We start from the raw sequence: 10,794 nt of genomic DNA, 5'->3' as shown, positions 1-10,794 counted from the left end.
AAAGTGAAGAGACAAAAGGCCCAGGGGCCGGTAAGCACAGAGGATCCAGCTCAATTTATCAAGTAGCACAAAGCCACCTCCCCTCCCCCGTTGGCAAGAATAAGCTGCCCAGGATCAGATTGTGCCTCTGCCCAAGGAAGAAGCGAACTTGCTGGATAGAAGCAGATCAGAATGATACCCTGAAGTTCCCTTCTTTCCTTTGTATCTGAAACCCACTTCCCTTTTTCAGGGTTGTCTCCTGTTCCACCCACTGCATCTGAACCAATATAAACTTCTTCCCAGATTCTCCAGGCCCCGTGGAAGCTCCTGTGCTTTGTCTAATCCAGTTCACTGCACCTGTAGCAAACTTGGCCCAGCCATATCCATTAAGCAAACACATACCTTCCCAGTGTAATGTGCAGCTCAACATCTTCATTTCTCTTAAGCAACTAGCAGCAAGGCAAGTGGGACACGTGCACAGTAGCACAATTGTTCTCCTCTGTAACACACCTCTCCTTTACTATAGGTTGTGTTATGGTAGTACCTAGAGGTGCCAGTGAAGATCCCAAGGCCCCATTATGCAGACACCAGGGAGGAGAAAAGAAGTGCTGTTATTGCCATCCTGTAAATGGGGATCTGAGGCACAAAGAAGAGGTGTTTGAACCCAGGTGTCCAGTGCCTTACCATGAGGCCACCCTCCATCACTGGGGGATCTAGGTGCCAGAGGTGCTATTTAGAAAGTAGCAGCTCAGCTTGGCCCAGGCTCTTTGCTGCATCTCTGACTTTGGCATTCCCTTACGTGGAGCTGGTCCTGCTCATTGATTTCCGCAGGGAAGCTCCGCCACAGGCCATTCTGTGCTTATTTGTGTAGTGCTGACAGTGTTAGTGCTACACAGCAAACATAATGCAGAAGCTGGTTCCTGCCTTGAAGTTGTCTGACCCTAAAGGAGAGACCTCGAAGACAGGACCCGCTGGGAGACCTATAATGTGGAGTGACTCAGGCTTATTTTTCATTATTTCTTTCATTAATGTGTAAAGCTCTTTTCTTGTAGGAATGTTGGCAGAAGTGGGTTTCTGGTAAGGGTTTGCATGAGAGAGAAGGTGTCCTGGAACCCAGCTTGTCTGTATTGTAGGGAGACTTGTTCAAAGGGGTGAATGTTCCACCATGTCCTGAAAGAGGCAGGCTCATCAGATTGCCAGTGCATGAGCTCTCATCACTAGCCCCTCAGATGAGGAACAGTTTCCTCACCCCTGCTCGTGTGGGTGTTTCCCCTGGGTTCTGTCAGCTTCTCTCAGTGATCACAGCACTCAAGATAAATCTCACACAGTGAGGCAGCTCTGAGAGAGCTGGGCTCAACCCATGGGGGGCTTTGAAGATTGGCATCAGGACCCTAAAGCAGATCCAGTAAGGAACGAGGAACTGGTGTCAGGCACAGGGCACCAGAGTGATTGTGCATGTACCTTCTTCTGTTGCTTCAGGTTGCTGAGTGCTGGGCTTGTTGAAGCTTTTATATGGCCCATGAACCTTCAGGTCTCAGCTTCTCCAACACCTTCCTTCAGAGGATCTCAAAGTGCCTTACAAACAAGTTAATCCTCCCAACTCTCCAGTGAGGTAGTTTGGAATTATTGGTAAGCTGAACCCCAGAGGTGGCAGTGATGTACTTAGTATTGCACAGTGCCAGTGGCAGAGCTGGAGCTAGAGCCCAGATCTCCACAAGATGCACTTAAAAACAAGGCTAAATATGCATCTCTGGAGCATCTCAAAGTAAATATGGTGGGACCCATTTATAGTCAGCTTGGTTATAGAGAAATGGGGAGGCAATTCCAGATTATTTCCAAGGCTAATCCCCTGGTATGGTAGCCTGGTGTGTACAGTGCTGCAGTCTGCGGGCATTATCTTCACTTCCTGACTGAGCAGAGAAGGGAGAGATGAGAGGAGAAAGTGCCTCTATCCAATCAGGATGAAGTGAGGTGAGGTGGGGTGGGCAATGGATGAGGAGTGACTTCTGATGTGTGCAGTAACTGCTGCTGGCAGGGAGCAGACAGGAGCCAGGCTGGCATTGCTGTAGCTGGGAATGAAGAGCTGGACTTCCAGAGTCTCCAGACTCACTGCACTTGCCATGTTCTCAGACCTGGTATGAAGGGTATATGCACCCTGTTACAGTGCCACTCTGCTTATAGTAACCCTGTGTATGGGGAGGGTGAATGAGTATGTTACTGGTGCACACATTGGGACTAGACAAAGGCCCTAGGGGAAGGTGTCATAAACAGATAGCTAAGGGTTAATGTTTCTTTTACCTGTAAAGGGTTAACAAAGGGAACCAAACACCTGACCAGAGGACCAATCAGGAAACCGGATTTTAAAGCTCAGGGAGGGAATTTTTGGGTGTGTGTCTTTTGTCTGTGTCTCTGTTGCTCTCTCGGCTCTGAGAGTGATCTAACTCATCTCCAGACTGTTAATCTTCTGTTTCCCAGTTGTAAGTACAGGTTATAAGACCATCTAGGTTTATATGTTTTTGTATTACATGGTGTGTATTTGCTGGAATTTAGTTTTTAAATTGTATTTCTTTTTTGGTAGTAAGTGTTTATCATTTTCTTTTAAGCATTAACCCTGTATATTGTCACCTTATACAGAGACCATTTTTATGGTTTTTTCTTTCTTTTATTAAGCTTTCTTTTAAGAACCTGTATTTGATTTTTTCTCTCTGTTAAGGCTAAGGAAGAAGTCGAAGGAGGGAATCTCTTGTGTTAGAGTTTACTAGCTTTTTGGGAAATTTGTACTTAAGCCTATGGGTGAGGAGAGAGGACACTTGATCTCTCGTGGTTTGAGTGGTGTTGTGTTTCAAGGAATTGCAGCAGGTGAACTTCCTAGTGTACCAGGGCGGAAGATCTGGGAGGAGGTAAAGAGGGGGAAGGGAAGTGGGTTATTTCCTTTGTTGTGAGACTCAGGGCATCTGAGTCTTGGGGTCCCCCAGGGAAGGTTTTGGGGAGACCAGAGTGAGTCAGACACTGGAATTTCTGGCTGGTGGCAGCGCTATCAGATCCAAGCTGGTAATTAAGCTTGGAGGGTTCATGCAGGCACCCACATTTTGGACGCTAAGGTTCAGAATTGGGACTTACGCTTTATGACAGAAGGGCACAAATCAGTAGCCTGTAGATACGCAGCATGTTGTGGGTCCTGGCTATATTTTACTCCAGCAACTAGTGAGTCTTTGCATTTGTCATGTGTATGGTAATTAAAACATCAGCTATCAGCTGTGTTTCTATAGCTAGAAATGCCTGGGAAGAGAGGAAATTCAATAGTGTTACAACTAGTGTTCTAGCTTGCACCTGTGTCTGATTAGCGTGGGTGTGACTGCACACGTTGTGACTTCTGAGATGCTACTGAAAGGGGAGGGGCTGTGCTGCTGGAGAGAGCTCCAGGATCCCATATTGTGTCTTGCTCTCAAATCTCATTGGATGTTTCAACACTGAATTAAAGTTTGATATTTGAGAAGGAAACGGACAGGTGCCTTGCAATCCTGCAATAACGAGGATCAGTAGATGCAATTCCTAGCAGAGCCAACAGCCCTTAGCTCCAGCTTGACACTGTCTCTGGTAATAGGCTACTGGGAGCCAGAGCCCAGACTATGGCTCTTTGGAGGATGAATGCTGCATGTAAATAATCAGGCAGACTGGGCTCATCTCCCCAGACACATCCCACACAGCAGATTTGTTTACAATCCTCACCCATTTTGTTTCCCACAGTTTTTTTGCTACAAGTGCTGCTGCTGAATGAGCTCTTCTGGAAGTGGCTTCTCCTATCAGTGAATGCTGCTGGAGCTGGGGGGCTGGGAGATCCCACTTTGCTGAAAGAGCCTCGCTGATGGGGTGCAGCAGGATTGGTGTCAGGAAGTGACTTAGACAGGCCATCTTGTCTCTGGGGGTTCCCTGTGTTTGAAGCTCAGCCCAGCCTGCTGTGGGGTGTGAGAAGGGCACTGACCCTACTTCCAGCCCTGCTGCTTCCTCCACTACAGAACTGAGACTAATTCGCTGCCACGTCCAGATTGTTTGAAAACATTGTGATAAACTTCCAAACATCTGTTTTAAACCAGATGTGAGATCCCTGTCTGTAAATTCTCCTCTGAACAGGTGTGCAGTAATAACTCTAGCAGAAGCCCCAAAGACAGTGGGGTCATCAAACTGCGTATGAGCTCAGGGGCTGGTGCCTTCCCAATCATGCAGCATAGGAGACTTTGCTGGGAGTGTAAGCATGTTAGGTGTTTGCATGCCAATAACAGTTTAAGATCAACACAGATTTGGTTTGTAGGAAGATTGAGGACTGGAATGAGCAGGACAGAAAAATCCACAGCCCCAAAGCACCCTGATTTAATTTGGGGTCAGAGTGCCCCCTGAAGGCTCTTTGCCCTGGTTGCTAGGGCAACATAGTGATGTCCATGGGTACATTTGGTTGGGAGGGCCCTATCACTCTCATGGATAGAGCACGGAGCTAGATTTGGCCAGCATCCTCTGTGGTAAGTAGTATTCTATGTGGGTGTGATTCTGACACCTCCAGTGGCGGTAAGGTTTGGGAAGAGATCCTATGTCTCAGATCTGCTTCCTGTTGTTTCTTGCCAGCTCTGAATCGCCATCAACTCCAACTCTGCTGCTGCAAGAAGATGTATGTTAAAGTGAGTCAATTTATTCCCATGTCCCCAACCCCTGGCAGGCCCTGTCCTGGAAATCTGGGAACTGGGCTGTGGAGGAGGGAAATGCCTGAGCTTATGTCCTCTGTGGGGAACTGTACCTTTAAGAGGCTTGGGCAAGGGCTAGTTGGAACCCGTTTTATTGTTATGCACAGTCTCATGTTACACAGTGCTGATAAGTTGGAACTCAGACACTGAATGAAGTGGACCTCCATCAGATTCCTTGCCTTAGCATGCTGTGCTGCTGGGCTTGGATCCCCAAGGTCTGCACTGCTCTGGGGTGGAGCAGAGTCCAGTCCTAGGGAGAGAGAATGAGATGTAGGATATGGATTGGCAGATGAGCTCCTGGGAAGGCAATGCAACACAATGGTGTGTGTATAAGGACTAGTGCCCACTGTTGGAAGGATTGACAGCCATGCTCCAGTGTCATCAAGTGACAAGTGGGAAGTGTTTGTGTTGCTAAACAGCTCTTGTTTGACATACACAAGCTAGGATGCAAGGAACAAAACAAGAGAGACCTAGCTGTAGACAAAAGCTGCAGCCTCAGAGGACTGGAGAGGAGAAAGCATGCTTCCCAGACCCCCCACAGTGCCCCAAGATCCTGCACTCTTGGGTGGATTTTAACTCCCGATACCCACTGGGTTACAAATGTAGCCAGCCAGGCGCTGGCAGTGATGCTCCTACATTCCACAGCCACCTCCGTAACCAGAAAGGAGAGATCTGAGCTAGTGGTGGGAGGTGAGGACTGACTGAGAATAATAGGGCGGTTTGCAACCATGCCCCTTGGGCCCTTAGATGCTGGATGGTAAGTCTTGAAGAGTGCACTACACCATTAGCATTTAGGAAAGCAGATGTGGAGGAATTAAGAAATGTAGGGTCATGTCAATGCCTCTAGTCTTCCCTGTGGAGGAGATGAAAGGGACATTAAATTGGGGCTGGGGAGGGACTGAGTCAAAGTGACAACACTATACCCCCCACCCACTGGAAGTCCCTAGATGTGACCTCCACACAGTTGGGGCTTTGAGGTGTTGCTCTCGTTCCTTCTGATCAACCCAAGACAAGCTACCTTTTGGTGCCATTCCATGGAGTCAGTGCTTTGATCTCCCTGGGCTGTGTCCCTGGCTTCTGTGAGTGCCCTTCCCCCAGACTGATACAGGACAGAAGCTGTCCCACTCATTCAAGTGTAGCAATAGCTATTTGGGGATTAACCTAGTTCAGGCTGCATTGGAGTCCAGTGGTCTGGCTTTGCACTGATGTGCATTAGCAGGGATATCCCCAGTTGTGTTGCGATAGCAGTGCAGAGAGAGGTGGGGGGAGCTATCTCGGGGGTTTGCCCCACTACACAATCCATGGCCTCAGTGTAGGGTATGTTGCAGGGAGGGGTGTTACAAGGAAGGTGAGGAGGGAATGTCCCCTATCCTCACAGCACGTACTGCCCTCTTGACTGCTAGCCCTAGTTCTGGCACCACTCCCTACTGTGCTGTGCTCGCCAGTCTCTCGGGAATTCACTCAGTCACCTGGGCTATTAGCATTGCTTGTGTGCACTTGGTTGTGGAAAGCTGCCTAGTCAGCTGGACAGAAAAAGAGTGGGAAGAGGGAGGAAGAAAGGAAAGAAAACTGTGAAAGGGATGGACTGAGAGTGTCTGAGCCCAGGACAGGGCTGGGGTAATGACCAGAAAACATTCTAGGCCACTAGGTGCAATTCAGAGCTGTGGTATGAATATCCCTGATTCCACCTCATATCCTTATTGTCAGGTTATTCAGTTATCTGAGCCAGGGTGAGGGGTGGGGAGGCGGCTCCCATCTACATGGGAAATGGGTGCTGCCTCTCTGCAGCTTCTAGCCCTTCACAGCATCTGGTGATCAGACCCTGTTCAGAAGCGCAAAGTGGCTTCACACCTCACATGGCAGCTGCCCATGTTTGCTATGTAACCTGCCATTTCTAGGTCCTTCATGCTAAGTCCCAGACTCTTATCTGACTTGCTCTCCACTCTTGCCCCTAGAGTTAACTGTGCATGAAGATTAATCCGTGGATAAACCATAACAGTCACTGGATCTTGTTTCAGGCCCTGCAGGAATGTGACACACACACAGGTATACAAAAGGGCAACAGCAGGACCCCTTGGCTGCTAACAAGAGAGTTCTTTTGCATTACTGTGATATCGCTGGGGAGCTGGATCCCCAGTCTGTGAAGTCACAGCTGGGAAACTGGAAACCCAGCCTGGTGCCTCCACCTTTTATCCTATGGGATTGTAATATGCAAATAAACTACAAACTCCCTAATTGCATGATGACTGACTTCCCTATCTCTGATGTCACAAATCCACCAATAGCAATGTTGTTGTTTGCTCATTAATTTATTAATGAGCTCTTAGTAGTGACTCAAAATCACTCTGCCATTAATTGTCAGCTGAGATGCTGGTCTGACCTTTCATGCTGCTGGTTCAGCTCCCAAATCAGCAGGAGATCAGCTAGGATTCTGCAGTGGGGGTGACTGATACTCCCAGGCTGGCAAAGTATATAAACAAACTAAAAAACCTGGTTAGAATCAACCTGCTGAAAATCCACATTGTCAACAACCAGCTTCTCTTTTAACCTGAACTGCCATGGTGGTGACTTAAGAGATCCCCAATCTAAACCAAAACTGGTGGGCAGCCAAGCTAAGTGTTTTACTTTAAGGGAAATGGAAAGCCGTCACTCCTTGGTTTGGTAGAAGAGAAAAGGAATGAAACCGCTTTAATCTGAAGCTTGGGTCTAAAAAGTGATGAATGGTGGTTTTGTTCTTGTTTTTAATAAAACTTAAGATGGTACTGAAGAAATTCATTGGGTTTTTTAGAAAAGTTTAATATAGTGGAACAACATAAGACTTTCCCCCTGAGCCCTGACTTTCCTCCTGTTTCTTCTCTGTCACTGATATTTGTCCATCTTGCTTGAAGTCCTTGGGTCCATTCTCTTCTGGGTGTTCTTGTTGCCTTGGAGAGATGTGCCTCAAAAAACAGATGAGGAAGATCAAAGGGGCCAGGCTTCCACTAATACAGGTCATCTGGGTTGCAGTGTATCCTAAAGTTGGTTTCCTGTTCTCAGGCCTCTTGAGAGTTAAGGCTCATTTCCCCCTCCCTTCCCTCCACCTGTGCAATGAATATTGATGCTTCAACTGTCCTCTTGAGGCAGCCATCAGAATTAACACCCTACTGAGATGCAGGAAAAACAAACTCTTTCTGTCCTTTGCATGGTCCTCTTACAGGTAGCTCAGAGACAGAGATGTGCTGCTGTTTGTTCTTCGTCCTTTCTATATACATACCCTGCTAGAAAACGGGGAGCATACCCCTTTCTTGGAGCTGTAGTTTCAGGCATCTTCTCTCTATACTGCATTGGTTACATTTCAGTCACATTCCAGCTGCTGGTGGGAATAGTCAGTGATGGAGCAAAGAGACTTGAAATAACCATCAGTGTGATCATTAGACAGGGACCCTGCTGGATTTCAAATGACAGCCTCACCAGTGCCTTTCACTAGCCATATCACATGGCAAGCTCTTATCTGACTTGCTCTCCACTCTTGTCGCTAGAGGTGTCTCATCTGTTCTGCTGCCCAGCTTTCTCCCTCCTTTGTATAGACATGTTTATGTATATTTTCTTGTGTTTTAACCTCCTTCACTGTGTGTGGCCTGAGCCAGTGTTAATGTGAAAACACATGTTTAGACAACAGTATCCCCAAATGCCTGGCCATGGGACACCCAAATGGTTGGCCTATGCTTCCTTCCTCCCTCCCTCCCTCCCTCCCTCTTGGAGCTGGTCCTGTTTAAGTGAAAGCAGAAGGAACGCTAAAGCCAACAAACCCACTCATGACTAGGAGGTGCTGGACCGCTTCTCTCCTCTGTTTCCTGACAGCAGCCCATCACGGACACATATGGCTAATCTGCCAGCTGAGCCCTTCCCCAGGCTGGAGTGTGCTCTGGGGCTCTCAGAGAGCTGGCGGAGGTGGCTGAGCTTTCTCTGTGTGGAGCTATTTCCCTATTGCTCAGTAGTTGCCCACCTGCCAGTGGGAATGTCATGTTTCTAGTGGAACAGCGTCCTGTAATCCAGAACACGCTGAGCTCTGTGTTTCATGGCAAAGTCATGAAGCTGGAGTTCTGTTCTTGGAAACTTTTCTGGATGCTTTGAGTCCTGAAGCTGTCTCTGCTGCTTGGTGATGTCCTCTCTGCAGGGTCCTGTCCAAATGACTCTTGGGCTTTCTTCATTTTGTACTTTTGTCTGATTGCTGTGGCCCTGGCTGAGTCCCCTAAGATTGCATCTCCTGTCTCTGTGTGAGACACCTCTTCTCTGAATGGGCCCATATAACATTTTGAATGTCTCTAATGGTGTATGTTACCTATCACATGCTAAAGAAAGCTGAGGGTGAAGGTCTGAGCGTCTCCTTTTTCAGAAGGATAAAACCTTATGAGATGTGTCATAAGACTGATTCCACTCCCCACCAACAGTGCCAGCATGGGGGGGGGGGGGGTTCCACCAGAGGGAGTGCAGGTTGTGACACAGGGCCCCTGTAGGCTTTCTCCGGCCCTGTACATAGTAAAACATTCACTTTTTCCTCTCAGCAGCCAGCTCCTGAATCTGTGAAATGCATCCCATCTGCAGTGTGTTACAGATGTGCTCAGCAATAACAATGTGGGTTCTGAACCTTTCTGCAGAGAATGAAAAGGAGTTAATTAATCTAAGGAACATGGCGCCAGGAGCCATATCTGGGGGCCAACTGTCCCTGGGAGTGTGAATCCCAGGTGCTATATAGCTCTAGAGTCAAATTACAGGGGTGATGCAGTCACAAAGAACAAGAATGCAGTGACACTGAAATATATAAACCCTGTATGTCTGAGTCCAGGGCCAAAGGAACCCTGGCCTTCATCATCTCTGCCTTGAAGGGCCTCTCTCCCATTGGCTGAGGGCTAAAAGGGAATTGATTCTTCGTGCTAATCCCTCCAGGGAAAATTGAAGTTCAGGATTGGACCTTGCCCTCCTCAGCTGGGAGGTGAATCCAGCCTCCATGCTCTTCCTATCTTGAGTTCCCTAACACTTCATGCACCTACATCACTCTGTTCTAGCAATGGGCTTAACTCTGCCCCTTGAGCAGCCCCCTCTCCTAGGGGAAAAGGAGAATTGCAGCACCAGCACAGCTACACTCTGTTCCATCTGTCCCCTATGTTGGTCTGAAGAACGCATTCATCCAGTGGTGTCTCCATGGTCAGTCTCGTCCTCTGCTTCTTGGCAGCACATCAGCTGGGACTTGGAAAGCATGTGATTTGGTGGGGTGACCATCTAGGTCAGCCCCTGAGCTTGTTCTTTCTTTAGACACTGCCTCTCTGGGTCTAGGAGCTGTTGATCTCTGCAGCTAAGCTGATGTCAAGCACTACTACCTAAGTGTTTGTCTACATGGAAAATTAAGACAAATAACTAAAGGTATGAATTTAAAGTGCAAAAGTGAATGAAGCTAAGATATACTAAGACTGCCTTACATCTGTAAGAGAGCATCCACACAGGGGTTTAATGTGTTTTTATCTAACACACAAAACTCACATCTTTAGTTAATTCTGCTTAACTTCCTAGAAAAGCCCTCTGTTCCCAGCAGCAAATGGCCAGGTGGCCCAGTCGCCAGAGATCAACTGTCAAATTCAGGGTTGTTGGCTTGCTTTCTCATCATCGCTCCATTGCTGATCTCGGCAAGGATTTGATCTTGTAGGTGCATCGCCTTGAACTCTCCAAGCTCTGCTGTCTGGGGAGTTACTGAGAACTGAGCTATTTCATGTGTGTCTGCTGAGCAGCGCATTGAAATCCAACTCCTGTTGCAATTCCCCACCAACTCTGCGCTTCCACATTTCTAAAAGACAGGATGACTATGAAATGAGTCACTGCAGCCAGAAAAGTGCCAATGCCTAGAGGACAGAACATGGAGCCCTGCGCTGAATGTTAACCTGCAGCATGGGCTGAAACAACACTGCCTCTTGACCCACACCTACCAACCGGCGCAGCTCTACTCAAGGCTTCCAGTGTTTGCATAGCACCTGTGCTGGAGATGTGTAGAGAGGAAGAGCTCTGCAGTAACAAAGCAGAAACACACAGCTTTGTGTCCCACACTCATGAG

The sequence above is a fragment of the Chelonoidis abingdonii genome, chromosome 4 (assembly GCF_003597395.2).
Source record: "Chelonoidis abingdonii isolate Lonesome George chromosome 4, CheloAbing_2.0, whole genome shotgun sequence".
Classification (NCBI taxonomy): Eukaryota; Metazoa; Chordata; order Testudines; family Testudinidae; genus Chelonoidis; species Chelonoidis abingdonii.
The sequence above is the reverse complement of the archived record's forward strand: the minus strand, read 5'-3'. Positions refer to the sequence as shown.